Source organism: Bos taurus, chromosome 8 (assembly GCF_002263795.3).
Source record: "Bos taurus isolate L1 Dominette 01449 registration number 42190680 breed Hereford chromosome 8, ARS-UCD2.0, whole genome shotgun sequence".
NCBI classification, from domain to species: domain Eukaryota; kingdom Metazoa; phylum Chordata; class Mammalia; order Artiodactyla; family Bovidae; genus Bos; species Bos taurus.
In genome coordinates, this window is record NC_037335.1 from 57,451,173 (window position 1) to 57,461,130 (window position 9,958).

A 9,958-nucleotide genomic window follows, 5' to 3' on the forward strand; every position below is an offset into this window, starting at 1 on the left:
GAGGAAAGAGCATGATGTTGGAAGTTAATGTTTACCAAACACTGGGACTCTGTACCCATATTTAAACACAGTTTCTTCTTTATATAAATGTATTTTAATGAAATGTATGAGTCAAATTAGAGAAAAATATTATATAAAAAAGTTTTAAATAATATGCAGATATGTTGGAAACAATAAAACTATTACCTACAACTGAATTTAGGAACACAGATAGTCTAGAACTCACTCTGATATTAACTAGATGTGAAACAACAAAGCTCTCTAATCTTTAGTTTTCCCATTTAAAAATAGGAGAGTTAAATTAATTTCCAAATATCTCTTAAAACTCGAGTAAAGCTTCACTTTTAAAAACTGTTCATAAATAAATTTTAAAATGTATCCATATTAGATTTCCTTACACCTTTCACTGAGTCAAGTATGCTAGCCCATCCCATAATTAGCCAAATAGGCCATTTTTCAGTTAAAAGCTGTTTGACCTATTTATTGAGTATCTCTAATCTTGAATGGTCATCTGTCTGTTCAAAGTAGTTTAGGAAAATGATTCTGAATCTCCTTCTCAATCTAATTTTACACTCACATAACAAATTTCAAGTCAATGATACAAAGATTTCCGGTTTTTAAATGGCAAGATTAACTGACACATCAGGGAAGCCCAAATGTATAGTTATGTATAAATTATGACATATGCAATGAATAAATAGTAAGCAATCATAAAATTTTTAAAAAATTAAGATATCTCCACCTTCCATTCCTCCTTGAAATTACCTAAAATCAAGACATTTGAGAGGTCTTGAGAGAACTCAACTGGAATGAAGTCTGTAATTGAGAACCAAACTGTATGAGAAAGAGCTCCCAAATTTAGTGAACAGTAGGCCAGAGCACAGAACAATGCTAGGGAACAATTGCACCTGGAGGTCACAGAATCCAAACCAGGTGGTGCCTTCTAAGGGAGAAGCAACAGAACAAGATGTGCAGCGATGATGGGACCTTCCCTGGACCCTTTTTAGCAGCCAAGAATAACAAGAAAGACTGGGATAAAAAGGGAACACATGGACTTGCCATCATTTCTTGAAGGTATTAACACAGGAGAGAAAAGAGGTTCTAAAGTTTGAGTAGATGTTAAACTCCGGTCAGCCTCAGAGATGAAAGTATCAACTAGTTGACACTCAAAACCCTAAATCATAAGGAGTTTTACTGTGCACCAGTGAGGCTTCCTGCTACCCCAGAACACTGCTAATACGAAACACCTCCAAATATCTGGCTCATCATTCAAAAATGAGTGATAATAAAAAGGAATTTGCAAAAGATCTAGTCAAAAATATTGTAGTAAAATATCCACTATGGAGAGCTGTATAGAGGTTCCTTAAAAAACTAAAAATAAAGCTACCAGATAACGCTGCAATCCCACTTCTAGACATATATCCAGAGAAGAACATGGTCCGAGAGGATACACACATCCCAGTGTTCACTGCAGCACTGTTTACAATAGCTAAGACATGGAGACAACCTAAACATTCATCAGTAGCTGCTGCTGCTGCTGCTAAGTTGCTTCAGTCGTGTCCGACTCTGTACGACCCCCATAGACGGAAGCCCATGAGGCTCCCCCGTCCCTGGGATTCTCCAGACAAGAATACTGGAGTGGGTTGCCATTTCCTTCTCCAATGCAGGAAAGTGAAAAGTGAAAATGAAGTCGCTCAGTCGTGTCCGACTCTTGGTGACCCCATGGACTGCAGCCTACCAAGCTCCTCCGTCCATGGGATTTTCCAGGCAAGAGTACTGGAGTGGGGTGCCATTGCCTTCTCCGATCCATCAGCAGAGGAATGGATAAAGAACATGTGGTACATATATGCTGTGGAATATTACTCAGCCATGAAAAATACTCCACCATGAAATAACGCCGTTTGCAGCAACATGGATGGGCCTAGAGAGTACCATACTGAATGAACTCAGAGAAAGAGAAATATCATATGGTATCCCTGATATGCAGAATCTACAAAGAAATAATATAAATGAATGTATTTACAAAACAGAAACTGACTCACAAACTTAGAGAATGAACTTATGATCACCTGGGGGGAGGGTTGGGGTAAGGGACAGTTAGGGAGTTTGAGATCAGTGTATATATATACACTATATATAGTAGTATATATTGTTATCAGATACAGCAATATACACTGCTAAATTTAAACTGGATAACCAACAAGGACCTACTGTATGGCACAGGAAACTCTGCTCAATATTATGTGGCAGCCTTGATGGGAGGGGAGTTTGGGGGAGAATGGATACATGTACAGGTGTGGCTGAGTCACTTTTCTGTACACCTGAAACTAACACAACATTGTTAATTGGCTATACTACAATATAAAATTAAAACTTTTTTAAAAACACAAAAAGAGAGAAATAAAAAATCACATCATAAAAAATATTATAAAGAAGCAGACAGAAATATCAAATACATATCTAGGATCTCAGAGAATTAAATAGAAAAAATGTCATTTTAGAACAAGAGCACAAAGAAAAGATACAAGTATTCAAAAGGGAAAAAAATGATCAGACATCAGAAGGAAAATACATATGAAATATCCAGGACTCAGGAAAGAAGTCAAAGAGAAAAAAAAAAAACCATCAGAGAAGTCAAGACTGTTATGGAAATATCAAAAGTGCAATTCACACTGCAGAAAAAAATAGAACAGAGAAAGGAGAACAAAATAAAATGTATATACTAAAGATTTTTATAGGACTAGAGAGGAAAGGCAATGGCACCCCACTCCAGTACTTTTGCCTGAAAAATCCCATGGATGGAGGAGCCTGGTAGGCTGCAGTCCATGGGGTCCCGAAGAGTCGGGCACACTGATCGACTTCACTTTCACTTTTCACTTTCATGCATTGGAGAAGGAAATGGCAGCCCACTCCAGTGTTCTTGCCTGGAGAATCCCAGGGATGGGGGAGCATGGTGGGCTGCCATCTATGGGGTTGCACAGAGTCAGACACAACTGAAGTGACTTAGCAGCTTAGCAGAGAGGAAACAGAAAATATAAAACCAGGGAGATCCTAAATTTAAATATTTTTGTTCTTGAAAAAAACAGTATCAATTGAAGAGAAAAACAATCAAAGATATAATTCAAGATAATTATCTTCAGTTCAGTTCAGTTCAGTTCAGTCGCTCAGTCCTGTCCGACTCTTTGCGAGCCCATGAATTGCAGCACGCCAGGCTTCACTGTCTATCACCAACTCCCGGAGTTCACTCAGACTCACGTCCATCGAGTCAGTGATGCCATCCAGCCATCTCATCCTCTGTCGTCCCCTTCTCCTCCTGCCCCCAATCCCTCCCAGCATCAGAGTCTTTTCCAATGAGTCAACTCTTCCCATGAGGTGGCCAAAGTATTGGAGTTTCAGCTTCAGCATCATTTCCTCCAAAGAAATCCCAGGGCTGATCTCCTTCAGAATGGACTGGTTGGATCTCCTTGCAGTCCAAGGGACTCTCAAGAATCTTCTCCAACACCACAGTTCAAAAGCATAAATTCTTTGGCACTCAGCCTTCTTCACAGTCCAACTCTCACATCCATACATGACCACAGAAAAACCATAGCCTTGACTAGACGAACCTTTGTTGGCAAAGTAATGTCTCTGCTTTTGAATATGCTATCTAGGTTGGTCATAACTTTCCTTCCAAGGAGTAAGCGTCTTTTAATTTCATGGCTGCAGTCACCATCTGCAGTGATTTGGGAGCCCCAAAAAATAAAGTCTGACACTGTTACCACTGTTTCTCCATCTATTTCCCATGAAGTGATGGGACCAGATGCCATGATCTTCGTTTTCTGAACGTTGAGCTTTAAGCCAACTTTTTCACTCTCCTCTTTCACTCTCATCAAGAGGCTTTTTAGTTCCTCTTCACTTTCTGCCATAAGGGTGGTGTCATCTGCATATCGGAGGTTATTGGTATTTCTCCCGGCAATCTTGATTCCAGCTTGTGTTTCTTCCAGTCCAGCATTTCTCATGATGTACTCTGCATATAAGTTAAATAAGCAGGGTGACAATATACAGCCTTGACATACTCCTTTTCCTATTTGGAACCAGTCTGTTATTCCATGTCCAGTTCTAACTGTTGCTTCTTGACCTGCATACAGATTTCTCAAGAGGCAGGTCAGGTAGTCTGGTATTCCCATCTCTTTCAGAATTTTCCACAGTTGATTGTGATCCACACAGTCAAAGGCTTTGGCATAGTCAATAAAGCAGAAATAGATGTTTTTCTGGAACTCTCTTGCTTTTTCCATGATCCAGCAGATGTTGGCAATTTAATCTCTGGTTCCTCTGCCTTTTCTAAAACCAGCTTGAACATCAGGAAGTTCACGGTTCTCGTATTGCTGAAGCCTGGCTTGGAGAATTTTGAACATTACTTTACTAGCGTGTGAGATGAGGGCAATTGTGCAGTAGTTTGAGCATTCTTTGGCATTGCCTTTCTTTGGGATTGGAATGAAAACTGACCTTTTCCAGTCCTGTGGCCACTGCTGAATTTTCCAAATTTGCTGGCATATTGAGTGCAGCAGTTGCACAGGATCATCTTTCAGGATTTGAAATGGCTCAACTGGAATTCCATCACCTCCACTAGCTTTGTTCGTAGTGATGCTTTCTAAGGCCCACTTGACTTCACATTCCAGGATGTCTGGCTCTAGATGAATGATCACACCATCGTGATTATCTGGGTCATGAAAAGTAAGATGAAACCATACTCACAGAAAACTAGTCAATTATCTTAAATCAGAGTTAGAACTACAGATTGAGAGGTTATACCATATACCAAGGAATAATGAATAAGAGAGATAAATATCAAGACATACTTCAGTAATGTAATTAAAGTTAAAGAAATAGTTATTTGGGTAGTGATCCAAAAATAGCAATCATGAAACTGCCAATATTTTGTCATTTTAGCCTGTAAAAAATGAAACAATTTCTTCTGGTTTTATTTAATAACAAAATCTTGGAGATAAGGGCTGAAATGGAGAATGGAGTGCAAATACATTGGTAGAAATTAAAATATATAATCTAATTCTGATTAATCTGGTAATAGAAATATGCCTATGGAAAGGTTCAAAGTAAACACTAAGAAAACAGAAAAAGATATCACAATCAGCTAAAATCAGGGTACTCAGGAAGAAGATAAGGTCAATAAAAATTGCAGGAATACTTATTTCTTTGTTCATAAAAGTGAAAATTAATTATATCACTTTAGACTATAACTATAAGGATAATCATGACAAATTGAAAATAACATAAAACATCAAATTATCATATGAATTGAATATATAACCAGCAAAGAGCAAACAGACCAGAAAATAAATGAGAAACAAAACAAAGAAAACTTTTAAGTTTTCTACCATATAATATGGGCTTCCCTGGTGCCTCAGGTAGTAGAGAAGCTACCGCAATGCATGAGACTCTGGTTGGATCCCTGGGTCAGGGAGATCCCCTGGAGAAGGGAATGACTCACTCCAGTATTCTTGCCTGGAGAATTCCAGGGACAGAGGAGCCTGGTGGGCTACAGTCCTTGGGGTCACAAAGAGTCAGACATGACTGAAGCAACTTTGCACACACACAGCACAATGCTATACCAGCAATAAGTCCAAAAATGTCATTAATAAGTGTACATGTTATAATCTTATATACTCAAAATACACTCAGATACTCATAACAAGGCAAAATCCAGCCATAAGTGGGATATAAGACCTACCTCTGAAACAGTCATTCCAGGCACTCTCGCCAACAGGGCCCACAAGCTGTGGTCGTGGTGTCAGCCTGCACATATGGGCCTCTGCCATACCCTGCAGGCTGTGGGGCTGAGGACTGGTGACATCTGGATGCTGAGCATCAGCCTGCTCTGCTCTCCATGGGTAAATCACACACCTGAATGATATCAACAAAAAAAAAGGTGTTAAATCATAGAAATCAGCAATTTGGCACAGGAAGCTTTGGGAAATGTCATTTAATGTAGGCTGCCTGAATTTGGGACAAAATTGAACAAGAGGAGTTTGGTGCTTTGCAAAGTGCAAAAGCTGCTGGTGAACTTTATTCTCCTCTATCAGATGTAACTGAAATCAATGAAGCTCTAGCAGAAAACTCAGGATTTGTCAACAGATCTTGCTAGGAAAATGTCTGACTGATCAAGATAGCACTAACCCTTCAGAACTAATAAGTGAAGAAGCATGTGAAAAATACACAAAATCTATTTAGGACTGTTTATTTACACAAATGAAATAAACTAATTTGAAAGAACTTAATCTAGCATACTTAAATTAGTGGGGGAAAGAGGTCTCTTTAAAAGCAACTTTTGCAAAAAGAAACTACTTGCAACAAAATGGTACCAGAAAAAAAAAAAATACTCCTTAAATTCCTAATGACTTCAGATAAACAGTATGAGTCTTTTTCACAGTACCTTATGATTTTTAGGCTAGGCTCCCATTGTAATACTCAGAATTCCTGAAATTAGTTGTGGTAAAAACCAGTTATAAAAATTATTCAATTCAAGGATAACACTGTTATCTTAAGCCTTATATAATATTGTAACTTGCTTATATACATTCCTGGATTACAGTCAAAATACTTAATGATCTTCCCATTGGAAATAACTGGCAGTGGAGGGAAGTTTTTGCTAGTTACACGCTGTTAGATAAAGAACAATACTATCAGAATTTTGCTAGGAGCTTCCCTGGTGGCTCAGTGGTAAAGAATGGCTGCCAGTGCAGGAGACATGGGTTCTATCTCTGATCCGGGAAGATCCTGCATGCCTCAGAGCAACTAAAACCCTGCACCACAACTACTGAGCTGTGCTCTAGAGTCCAGGAACCCTAATTACTGAGCCCATATGCAGCAACTACTAAAGACTGCAGACCTTAGAGCCTGTGCTCTGCAACAACAGAAGCCACTGCAATGAGAAGCCCACGCACTGTAACTAGAACGTAACCTCCCTTCTCTGCAACTAGAGAAATGCCCATGCAGCAAGCAACACCCAGCACAGTGAAAAATAAATAAATTATTTTTTAAAAAATTTGCTCTACACTGTGTTTGCTGGTGCTATTTTTATACAGTGAAGCAAGAGTCATGAAAGAAAATAAGAAACAGTTTAATAGTAAAATATTCAACCTCTTAATTTAAAAAATAGGGCAATTTCAAAGTGATAAAAGAAAACCTGGAAAATGAAAAAGAATGGTGGTGGTGGAGAGAAAGAAGGAAAAGAAAGAAAAAAATAGAGAGGGAGGAAGGGGAGGAAGAAGAACAAAAGGTTATGATCTCAATATTTTTAATGTATTCATAGTGTTAAAAAGTTTCTTACTGCAAAGGTTACACTCCATAAAGATCTAGCAGGCAGAGTATCTATGCCTAGTAATACAGCATCCACAAAACTCATAAAGACAACACTGAAGCAAGAGGGAGGCATAAGTTTTTGGATCTCTCACAATCTCCACATAAAAACAGAGGAAGTAGATGATAAACTCAAATATTCACAGGCAACAATTACAACAAACCACAAATGCCAAAATATAAATGGGTAGGGAAAAACCACCAGCAGCCATGAAATCTGCCAAAACAGAAAAGTGTCTAAAGACCCAAGAACTCAAGAATCCCAAAAGAACCAACAGGTATTCACTGAAAAGCAAGCTGTTCCTGTCTCCAATCCCAAAGAAGGGCAATGCCAAAGAATGTTCACACCACTGCACAATTGTGCTCATTTCACATGCTAGCAAGGTCATGTTCAAAATCTTTCAAGTTAGGCTTCAGCAGTATGTGAACCCAGAACTTCCAGATGTCAAGCTGGATTTAGAAAAGGCAGAGGAAACAGAGATCAAATTGCCAACATTCGTTGGCTCATAGAGAGAGCAAGGGAATTACAGAAAAACATTACTTCTGCTTCATTGACTATGCTATAGTGTGTACCTTTTACTGTGTGTACCACAACAAACTGTGGGAAATTCTTAGAGATGGGAATACCAGACCACCTTACCTGTCTCCTGAGAAACCTGTATGCAGGTCAAAAAGCAACAGACATGGAACAACAGACTGGTTCAAAATAGACGAAGGAGTTTGTTGAGGTTGTATATTGTCACCTGCTTATTTAACATATGTAGAATACATCATGTGAAATGCCAGGCTGGATGAATCACAAGCTGAAATCAAGATTGCTGGGAGAAATATCAATAACCTCAGATATGCAGATGATGCCACTCTAATGGCAGAAAGTGAAGAGGAACTAAAGAGCCTCTTGATAAGGGTGAAATAGGAGAGTGAAAAAGCTGACTTAAAACTCAACATTCAAAAAACTAGGATCATGGCATCCGGTCCCATCACTCCATGGAAATTAGAAGGTGGAAAAGTAGAAAGAGTGACAGATTTTATTTTCTTGGGCTCCAAAATCACTGCAGGTGCCATGAAATTAAAAGACGCTTGCTCCTTGGAAGAAAAGCTATGACAAACCTAGACTGCATTTTAAAAAGCAGAGACATTACTTTGCCAACAAAGGTCCATACAGTCAAAGCTATGGTTTTTCCAGTAGTCATGTACAGATGTGAGAATCGGACCTTAAAGAAAGTTGAAAGTGCTGAAGAATTGATGTTTTCAAATTGTGGTGCTGGAGAAGACTCTTGAGAATCCCTTGGACTTCAAGGAGATCAAACCAGTCAATCCTAAAAGAAATCAATTCTGAATACTCATTGGAAGGACTGAAGCTGATGCTCCAATCCTTTGGCCACCTGATGTGAAGAGCTGACTCATTGGAAAAGATGCTGATGCTGGGAAAGATTGAAGGCAAAAGGAGAAGGGGGCGGCAGAGGATGAGATGGTTGGATAGCATCACCAACTCAATGGACATGAATCTGAGCCAAGTCCAGGAGACACTGATGGGCAGAGAAGCCTTGCATGCAGCAGTCCACGGGGATGCAGTCCGACATGACTTAGTGGCTGAACAACAGCCACCACCAATCTGGGAGGAGCAGTTAAACCTGGGAAGAGTTCTTCCCAAGCACATGATGGGGGAGCTCAAGGGCCACCCACGTCAGGCCTCAAGGTGCTAGCAAGTAGAGCTTAATCCCCACCTACCCTCCCCCTTCAGAGGGGCCTAGACTGTGACTTACCTCCAGAAGATAGAATAGCAAAAGAGCAAAAGGGCAGTAATGAGACCTGGTAGACACTACCTTAACTAATGAAGGTTCACATTCCCAGTGGTGTCGTGGAGCTATCAGGAATGCCCTGATGTGAATATACGCTCGTGCTGCAGTACTTGGAGTCACAGAGTCAGACATGACTGAGCCACTGAACTGACCTGAACTGACCTGATAAAATGCAATGAAAAGGGCATTTCATCACTGTGCTATTTTTTTCAAAATCGTGTAACTCCAGTCTAATCATGCGGAAAACATAAGATACACCCAGCTTGGGAATATTCTATAAGGTATCTGGCCAATACTCCACAGGACTGTCAAGGTCATGAAAAGCAAGGAAAGGCTAAGAAGTTGTCATAGACCAGAGGAGAATCAGGAGATTGACAACCACACACATGTGGTACTCCCAACTTGTCCTGGAACAGAAAGAGGTATTCATGGAAAAACTGGTGAAATTCATATAAATTTGGCTATTTAAACGGATAGTAATGTGCCACTGTGGGTTTCCTAGTTCTGATGAATGTACCATGGTAGTGTACAATGTTAACAGTGGGAGCTACTGAGTAAGGGGAATATAGGAACTCTCTGTACTATCTTTGCCACGTCTCTGTAAATGTACCTTTTTCCAATTAAAAGTATTTTTTTTATGGTAAATACATTCTTTTTTTAAAAAGAGGGCAAAAATGGATGGAGAGAACACAAATTAGTTTTTCAAGAGGCTTCCCAGGTGGCTCAGTAGTATAAAGAACCCACCTGCCAAGCAGGAGACTCGGGTTCCATCCCTGGGTTAGGAAGATCCCCTGGAGAAG